Genomic DNA, 10,714 nt, shown 5'->3' with positions numbered 1-10,714 from the left:
CGGGCTGCAACAGCTGACCAGCACCGATTGTCCGGCACTCACTAGTGAGATGACCCCAGTACCTCAGTTGAAAATGCAGAAATCACTGGTCTTCTGTGTCCTTCGCGCTGGGAGTTGGAGACTGGAGCTGTTCCTATTCGGCCATCTTGCTCCGCCCCTCGCTTCTGATTTCTAAGGGCTCACTTTTTAAAACACATATGCACAAAAATTTAAAACCTAAAAAAATTAACACAAATTTCTTGACATTAACAAATATCTAGTCAGTGTTCAGATTTCCCTAGTTCCTCCTACTCTCTTATTTGGACAGCATCCAGAATGATTTCCCTGTCTGTAAACTCTTTATCTAGTGCATTCACCTCTGCTCTGGAGACTATAAATCACAGATCTGGCATTGTCACCCCCTCCTACAAATCCTTTGATATCTCCCTATTGCCTGCAAGATAGAGCCTGACATCCTTGAGCCTGCCTTTCAGTCTTTCATAATCCACCCCAACTCCTCTTTCCTGAGCCACGTTTGCCTCGGACTCCCTTTCAAATGCCATCTCCGTCAGTCTGCTTTCAGGTCACTGGCTTTCCTCCAACTTTGCCTGGGCTGTTCCTTCTACCTGGATTTCCTTTTGCTTTTTTCTCCCCTGAGAATCTTGTCTCCCACTGTTCTCTTAGGACAAGACAGTCACCCCATCCAAAGGGTCCCCATGGTCTCTATGCTATTCATCGCCTCACCCTGAATGATTTAAGGTTTATATCATCATGCAGTCTGGTTAGATGGCAGCAAAAAAGGTAAACATCAGGATACACAAAAGTTCTAGCAGATTGTTAGCACTTGGATAAATGATAGAGTATCAAAAGTGTAAGAGTAATCATTTGCTTTTCTGTTTTAATATTCGAATATTTGCAGTTACTACTTATTTTTCTGACATAAACTTTTTTTGTGTGTTGAAACAGGATCTTACTGTGTTGCCTAGGCAGGAGTGCAGTGGCACAGTCTCCGCTTACTGCAGCCTTAAACTCCCAGGCACAGGTGATCCTCCCACCTCAGCCTCCTGAGTATTTGGTACTACAGGCATGTGCCTCCATGGCTGGTTAATTTTTGTAGTTTTTTTTGTGGAGATGGGATTTCACCATATCGTCCAGGCTGGTCTTGTACTCCTGGGCTCAAGCGATCCTCCCACATCAGCCTTCCAAAGTGCCGGGATGACAGGTGTGAACCACCACACCTGACCTTAAACTTTCTCATGATGAGAAAGTTTGGAAAGTATAGAACATACAATTGAATATATTTTCTGTAATTGTAAATATCAAGAATAATATATTCTATTATTTGTCTGGATACAATACAAACTTTGGCATGCAATAATTTCATTTCTTCCTTATCTACCCTCTCAGATGTTTTTAACAGTTTTATTGAGGTATAATTGATATACAAAAACTGCACATATCTAGTGTATGTAGTTTGGTGAGTTTAGATATCACCAAACACCCGTGACACCATCACCACAATCAAGGCAATAATCATATCCATCACATCAAAGTTTCCTTGGGTCCCTTTGCTTTTATTTTATTTATTTATTTTTGTGGTAAGAATACTTAACATGAGATCTATCCTCATCAAATTTTTAACTGTACAATATTGTACTGTTAGCTGTCTAACTGTGACTTTGTACTTATGAAAAATAACTCTCCATTTCTCTGGCAGCCCTCATTCTACTTTTTGCTTCTATATTTTGACTATTTTAGATGCCTCGTATAAATGGAATCATCCAATATTTGTCATTCTGTGACTAACATATTTCGCTTAGCATAATGTCTTCAGGATCCATCCATGCTATCTCAAATGGTAGGATTTCTTTCTTTTTTAAGGCTGAATGATATTCCATTGTATGTATATATCACTTTTTAATTTTTTTAGTAGTGTGACGTCTCTATATGTTGTTCAGGTTGGTCTCGAACTCCTGGCCTCAAGTGATCCTCCCACCTCGGCCACCTAAAGTGCTGAGATTATAGGCATGAGCCACTGCACCTGGCTCTGTATCATATTTTCTTTATCCATTTGTCTGTTAATGGACATTTGGGTTGTGGAGAAATTGGAACTCTTGTGCATAGTGGTGGAAGTGTAAAATGGTACAAAAACTAAGGCAAACAGTATGGGTTCCTCAAAAAAGTTAAGAATAGAACTACTATATAATCCAAAAATCTCACTTCTGGCTTTATGTCTGAAAGAATGAAAATCAGTATCCCAAAGATATGTGTGCACTCCCATGCTCACTGAAGCTTTATTCATGATAGCCAAGACATGGTGCCATTCATCTTGATAGACCGTAACTGTTCATTTCCCTCTATGGCCCCCTATACTGTGAGTTCCTCAAAGGCAGGGACTGCATCTTATTCATTTGGTCTCCTTAGAGCCTGAGCAGGGCTGGAAAACATGATGGGTGCCCACTTGTATTGAAATGAATGAATGGTTGGGTTAGCAGATGGACAAATGGGCAAAACACTTGGAAAGAAGGTTGTTTGAGTTCACGGCCTTGGATATCTCTTTAGGTCTACATTGTTCCTTTTTATGTTCAGCGTTTTACCAGACCATTTTCTAGCTTGTGCAGCTGGCTTGTCTTTCCCTGGCAGGTCAGAACGTTTTAATCCTGAATAATGCCTACTCCCTGGCATGCTGCCTACTCCCTGACATGACTCAGACAGGCCCTGGCTCGCAGTGATTAATTACCTGAGATGTGCTTTTCTCTGAAATGATCCAGGGCAGAAGGGCAGCCTGAGGAATGCCTGGGGGGCATGAACTTCCAACCGTAACCTGGATGGACGATGGTTCCTGTGCTGGAAATGCCACATTTCAGCTGCATGGACTGGCCACCATGCACCAAGAGGAACTAAGACAGAGAGGCGAGAGAAACGGGAATGTTTCCTCCCCCTTCCATTGTCCTTGATGTTAAGAGAATCAGGAATTATTACATTGGGTCAAATGTAGCTCTTGTAGTTTGGTGATGCTAAGGACTACTTGCTCAGTGTTCCACTATACCAGGACCTTTACAGGTGCAATGCCATCGGTCCCTTTCAAAGGCCTGGCAGAGGAGTTATCACCCTCATTTTACAGATGCAGCAACTGAGACTCTGAAAGATCATAAAGTTGCATAGGGAGTATATGAAGAACTGGGATTCCACCGAGAGCTCTTTCCAGCAGAACAGGGGAATTTTCCACATTATAAGTTCAACCTTCTCAAGGGGAATAAAACTAATTTACTGTATTCAAGACCAAAGTAATTAAAATAAGATTAGACTAGAATAAAATACATAGATTAGAGAATAGACTACATTTTGGGTAGTATGGATCAATACTGTTTTGTGAAACGCCACTTCAATTTATATCCAGCTATATCCATATCTATATCCATGTACATATATACAGGTATACCTTGGATATATTGTGGATTTGATTCCAGACCACCACAATATTGAAATAAAGTGAATCACACAAAGCTTTTGGTTTCTCAATGCATGTAAAAGTCATGTTTACAATATATTGTAGTCTATTAAGTGTGCAATAGCATTATATCTAAAAGGTACATATTTTAGTCAAAAAGTATGTGTTGCTAAAAACTGTTAACGATCATCTGAGCCTTCAGTGAGTCATAATCTTTTTGATGGTGGAGTATGGCCTCTGTGTTGATGGTTGCTTACTGATTAGGGTGGTCGTTGCTGAAGGCTGGAATGACTGTGGCAATTTCTTAACATAAAACAACAATGAAGTTTGCTACATAGATTGACTCTCCTTTCAATGTAAGAGTTCTCTGCAGCATGCAATGCTGTTTGATAACATTTCACCCACCAGTAGAACTTCTTTCATAACTGGAGTCAGTCCTCTCAAACCCTTTGTCAACTAAGTTTATGTGACATTCTAAATCCTTTGTTGTCATTTCAGTGATGTTCACAGCATCTTCACCAGCAGTAGATTTCATCTCAGAAAACCACTTTCTTTGCTTATCCATAGGAAGCAACTTCTCATTTGTTAAAGTTTTCTCATGAGATCGCAATAATTGAGTCACATCTTCAGGCTCCACTTCTAATTCTAGTTCTCTTGCTATTTCCACCACATCCACAATTACTTCCTCCACTGAAGTCTCAAAACCCTCAAAGTCATCCATGATGGTTGGAATCAACTTCTTTTAATCTCCTGTTGATATTTGGACCTCCTCCCATGAATCACAAATGTTCTTGATACCATGTAGACTGGTAAATTCTTTCCAGAAAGTTTTCAACTTGCTTTGCCCAGATTCACCAGAGCAATCACTATCTATAGCAGCTATAGCCTTATAAAATGCCATTTAAGCCTTAAAAATCAAAATTACTACTTTTTTCATGAACTACAGAATGGATGTTGCATTAGTAGGCATGACAACAACATTAATCTTTTTGTACATTTCTATCAGAACTCTTGGGTGACCAGGCCTATTGTCAAGGAGCAGTAAGATTTTGAAAGAAATCTTTTTCTGAGCAGTAGATCTCAACAGTGGGCTTATAATTTTCAGTAAGCCATGCTGTAAACAGACATGTTATCGTCCAGGCTTTGCTGTTCCATTTATAGAGTGCAGGTAGGTTAGATTCAGCGTATTTATTAAGGGCCCTGAGAATTTCAGAATGGTAAATTAGCACTGGCTTCAACTTAAAGTCACCAGATGCATCAGTCCCTAACCAGAGAGCCAGCCTATCCTTTGAAGCTTTGAAGCCAGGCATTGACTTTTGCTTTCTAGCTATTAAATTCCTAAGTGGCATAGTCTTCCAATACAAAGTTGTTTTGTCTATAGCCAAAATCTGTCATTTGGTGTTACTGCCTTTGGCCATGATCTTAGCCAGATCTTCTGGATAATTTGCTGTCGTTTCTACATCAGCACTTGCTGCTTTTTCTTGTTATGGAGGTGGCTTCTTTCCTTAAACCTCATAAACCAACCATGGCTGTTGGTTCTGACTTTCTTCCCCAAAGCTCCTTCACCTCTCTCAGTCTTAATAGAATGTAAGAGAGTTGGGTCCTTGCTCTGGCTTAGGGTTTGACTTAAGGGGATATTGTGGCTGGTTTGATCTTCTATCCAGACTGGTAAAACTCTCCATATCAGCAATAAGACTGTTTCACTTTCTTTTTATTTGTGTATTCACTGAAGTAGCACTTTTATTTATTTATTTATTTAAAATTTTTATTTTATTTTATTTTTTGAGACAGAGTCTCACTTTGTTGCCAGGCTGGAGTGCAGTGGTGCATTCTCGGCTCACTGCAACCTCTACCTCCTGAGTTCAAGCAATTCTCTTGCCTCAGCCTCCTGAGTAGCAGAGACTACAGGCACCTGCCACCACACCCAGCTAATTTTTGTATTTTGAGTAGAGATGGGGTTTCACTCATGTTGGCCAGGATGATCTTGATCTGTTGACCTCGTGACCTACCTGCCTTGGCCTCCCAAAGTGCTGTGATTACAGGCGTGAGCCCCTGCACCCGGCCTGGAGTGGCACTTTTCATTTCCTTCCAAAACTTGTTATTTGCATTCATAACTTGGCTAACCATTTGGTGCAAGAGGCCTAGCTTTTGGCTTGTCTCAGCTTTCAACATGTCTTCCTCACTAAGCTTAATTATTTCTAGATTTTTGAATTAAAGTAAAAGACGTGAGACTCTTCCTTCAGCTTAAACACTTAGAGGCCATTTCATGGTTATTGATTGCTGTAATTTCAATATTCTTATGTCCCAGGGAATAGAGAGGCCTGAAGAGAGGGAGATGAGAAAACAGCCAGTAGGTGGATCAGTCAGAACACACACGACATTTATTGATAAAGTTTTCCATCTTATATGGGTGCAGTTTCTGGTGTCCCAAAACAATTATAATAGTAACATCAAAGATCAGTGATCATCATAACAGCTATGGTGATAATGAGAAAGTTTTAAATATTGTGAGAAACACAAAATGTGACACAGAGACACAAACCAAGCACATGCTGTTGGAAAAATGGCACCAATAGACTTGCTCTACGCAGGGTGGCCATAAGCCTTCAACTTGTAAAAAATGCACCATCTGTGAAGTTCAGTAGGCAAGCACAGCACAATGAGGTGTGCCTGTACATATACATGTACATATGCCTATTATATACATTACTGTGATATAAAATATATTTCCTATTGTGCATAGTAGTCACCTTTGTTTTTTGAAACACATTCTACCAGATTTCAGCTAGGGCATATTCAGGTGATACATTTATCTTTTCCCCTTTCTTTACGATTTTACTCCCATCAGTTACTGCTCATAGTTCAATCTTTGATATGGTCGTTTGCAAATCCGACACATTTTCTGTCATCATTTTCAGTTTGACTTGATTCGCTTTGATTCCATCCCCTCCCCTCCCATTCCATTCATATGAATTATCCTAGATTTCATCCCATTTAGATTAGCAAAACTTGAGTGCCTAGTGTGGGTTGCACATTTACTAGCCACAGTTTACAATCTCAAATTCCTTTTCTGTGTCCCAAACTCAAATTTATTTCTCTTGAGCTTCTAAAAGAAGACAGTATATTTCATTATTCTGGCATGTGCTTTTCTGTGGACATTTTTGTGACCTGGAGTTCAGTATGAAGTTGGAGCACTGGATTTAGGGGCAGACAGGTTCAAATCCAGAGCTGATGCCTGGAAAGTGCTGAGGGCAGTACCTGGCACAGAAGCACTCAGTGCATTGTGGCCAAACAACCTCTTTACTTGTGTTATCTGCGGTTACCAGATTGTGTTAAGGTTGATGTCCTTAAGGTTTTCAGCTTTGAGGGAGAGTCATGCGTGGCTGTAGCAGGAAACTCTTGAGTAGGATAATGTGGGGACACTGTGGTGTAAACCTACATCTGGAGAGTGGCATTTTGGGGGTCCTCTGTTCATAAAGACCTATTAGGCCTCCTGGGAGAAAAAGAGTAAGGGGCTTTAAGACTAAAAATCAAGGTCTGTTCTATGAAATTTTCTACTGCAATTCAGACTATTAAAGAAAGGGTGGTAACCATGGACATTCTTACACTCAGGATAACATGCTACTAATAAGATGAGCTGGGCAGAATCAGAGCCAGAAGGATCCAGGGACCACTGGTTCATTGAAGCAAACCATTGTGCCAATCTTGGGGGTTAATATAGCATAGCTGGTAAGAGCATAAATGCTGTGGCTTCAAATCTCAGCTCCACTACTTACTAGCTATGAGATATCAGGCAAGTTACTTGTCCTCTTTGGGCTTCTATCACCATCTCCCTGCAACTCACTCGCTACCTCCAGCCCCTACCCTCTCTGTGGCCTGGGTATGGCCACATCGATGGCCCCAGGTTCCCCAGGCTCCACTGTTGAGGAAGACTCCATTGCCTCCCTCCTTCTGGGCTGCCTGACTAGGAAACTGGACATAACTTTACATTTTTCTCTCTCCCTATTTCTCTACAGCCAATCACTCAATAAGAGCTGTCAATTCTATTTCTTATGTGCCTTCCACAGCCTTTTCCGCCTCTCCACCTCCACCACCAAGGCCTAGTTCTGGCCTTATTATTTCTGAAATGGACTCCCTAGCTATCACCAAACCTTGCTGGATGCCATCCTCCTTATGGAAACTTAACCTTATGATATTTCTAAATGCCAAACAGATCTTATGCTCCTCTGGATAGAAACGTCAATGGCTGTCCCGTGCCTGTAGCCTGATGCATGTGGTTCTGTGTGTCAACCATGCTCTTTAATCAGCTTAGTCAGTTCATCCACCTGGCCTTGACCTTCCTGCCCTCCCTCTTCTACAAGCCATAATTCTACAAACACATGGACACACACACAAACACACACATGGGATTCTAACCACTTTAGATTCTTGGCTTTCTCAAGCTTACTGTGAACTCTCAAGCCTCCCTGCCTTTGCCCACACAGTGTCCTTTGCCTGGAGCTCTCTACCCTCATTTGCTGGACCTGGCAGCTCAAACTGTCTTTTTACCTCCTCTGATTTCTATTTAGTAGGGCCATCTTCTGTGCTTCTTTACGTCTCTGTCAGCCTCGTGGCATTCCCTAGCAAACCTTTTGTTTCTAGCCTGCTTCCTCCACTAGATGTGATTCTCAAGGACAGAGGCCCTGCCTTATTAATCTAGAGGATCAAAACCTTATTCAGCACTGGGGACCCACATACAGAGGCCTTGGCATGAAGGTTCATAGAACAAGCCAGTCCCTGGAAATACAGCACATGTGGCCCCTATCCTATTTAATTCCCCATCTTCCAGCCAATACTCTCTTATTCTTGAAGAACTGTTGAGGGAGAGGCAGTAGTAGGAATATACATGTCATCAGAATTCTGCAGCAGTTTTGTCTGTAGTATGTAGCTAAATTTGGTATCTATGTAAAACATGAAGAAAAAAACAAACAAGCTGAAATAATTAGAATAAATGTATGAAGCTGCAAATACTGTCTTAAATTCACTTGTCAAAATAAAGCATAAAGTCCTTGTGCTAGATTTTTGAGGTAGAAAGTTCACCTCCAACTAATTTGTAGTGGTTATTTATGTATGATAACTTGGGGAGAAACAAATTAATCTCTGATTTTTCTTTTGTCAGTTTTCAGAGTCAGTGGTGAAAATATCTGCACATTCCTGGGCTTTTATCAGCTTCTTAAAAACCAAATACCTTTACGTAAGATGCTGGAAAATGGGTACTTTTCATAGACTGCTAGCAAAAGCATAATTTGGAGCAACCTTTCTAGCAAGGAGTTTTCACAGTAGTCCTGTCGAGGGAGTATTATCCTTTTAACATTTTACAAAATGGGAGACAAACTCAGAATAAAGAAGTTCGCCAAGTTGCACAGGTGGCAAATGAAACAGCTGAGATTTGATTCAGAACTTGGTAGGTCCTAGAGCCCACCTGCAACCCTGCACTAGTACTCAGGGCAATGGCAAGCTCTTACTCTCTTCAACCACCACCCGTGGAGCCTGGGACCTGTGGTGGTTGGAGTCAGGGCTTGGGGAGGGCTCAGCACTGACCAGTGGCCTGGTGAGAATGGAGTCCTGGCTCCTGGGACTCACTCTGTGCAAGCTTGAGAAAGTGACTGAACCTCTCTGAGCCTCCGTTTCCCCAACTCTCAGTAGGAGGTTGATGATCCTCCCTTCTTTGCCTGGTCACTAGATGCTTACATGGAACTGTGGATGCCAGTGACCTCCGGAGCCTGCAGAGAGCTGCTCTGATGACAGTGCTTGTCAGTGCTCTGAGACCTGGCAGATGCTTTCTGCTGCAGCTCCACTCACGTATTAGTGATACAATGTGCTGCTTGCTGATTATAATTAGAGTAAGAGCATACTGTGACTCTTAACATATTTCCTGGCTTCTATACATTTTATTTCTGTTTAGGACATGTGCAACTTGATCTGAGCTTAGGGACCAAATTCAGCCACTTTTCAGAACATGAAGAGGCAGTTAAGCAGGCAGCCTCTGGTGTCAGGCTGCCTGGGTTCAAATCCTGGCTTTGTTGCTTTCTGGTGTGTTAATGACTTAACCTCTTTGTGCCTCACTTTGCTCATCTGTAAAATGGGGAAAAAAATAGTGCCTACCCCAGAGGGTTGTTGTGGGGATTAAATGACAAAATCCACTGCAGAACATGTGGCAGATGTTCAACAAATAGAAGATGCTACAACTTATTGCTATAGATAGCAATGGTGTCCAGCCTGGCCAACATAGTGAAACCCCATCTCTACTAAAAATACAAAAATTAGCTGAGCATGGTAGCAGGCACCTATAATCCCAGCTACTTTGGAGGCTGAGGCAGGAGAATTGTTTGAACCTGGGAGGTGGAGGTTGCAGTGAGCTGAGATTGCACCATTGCACTCCAGCCTGGGTAACAGAGCGAGATTCCATCTCAAAAACAAAAACAAAAACAAAAACTCTGGATTGTAGTGATGGCTGCTACACCTCTAGAAGTTTACTAAAGTCCATTGAATTGTAACTTAGAATGTGTGAATTTTAAAATGTGGTGTGTAAATTATATTTCAATAAAGCTGTTTAAAAGTAAAGTGAATTGGGGGTTCAAGATTCACATGGCAAGGAAATTTTCTAACTTAAAAGGGCTTTTACAGGTGTTGCTAGAAGGGCAACAAGAATGACAAATGCACACTACATAGTTCACCTTTACGGCAACCCTATCACACTGATCTCTTCATACCCTTTTGTCAAATAAGGAGACTGAGGCTTAGAGAAGTAGGCTATAAAAATTAATTTTTTTGAAAAGAACTGTCCAAGTAGCCCTGCTAAGCAGCTTATTACATTAACATTTCTTCAAATGCTCCCCTTTCTTACTCCCAAGTCCTGTTACTTCCCCAAGTCTCAATTTCTTCATCAGTAAAATGGGCGTAATCATATGGGTTAAGAGAGATAACTAGATAAAGTAGAAGATTGGCAGAATGCAAAGCCTACAACATGTGGAATCTGAATCTGAACCCCCATGTTTAAAGGCCCTCTGCAAACACTTATTTTCAGAAGTTAACATTGGTTCTAAAATTCATTAAATTTTTTTTTAAAGCATGGCTGTTTATCTTTTATTTTTTTTTTTCTTGAGAGGGAGTCTGGCTCTGTCGCCTAGGTTGGAGTGCAGTGGCGCAATCTCAGCTCACTGCAACCTCCACCTCCTGGGTTCAAGTGATTCTCCTGACTCAGCCTCCCCATAATTTGAATTACAGGTATGCACCACCATGCCC

The sequence above is a fragment of the Colobus angolensis genome, unplaced genomic scaffold (assembly GCF_000951035.1).
Source record: "Colobus angolensis palliatus isolate OR3802 unplaced genomic scaffold, Cang.pa_1.0 Scaffold27, whole genome shotgun sequence".
NCBI classification, from domain to species: domain Eukaryota; kingdom Metazoa; phylum Chordata; class Mammalia; order Primates; family Cercopithecidae; genus Colobus; species Colobus angolensis.
This window is presented reverse-complemented; position numbering follows the sequence as displayed.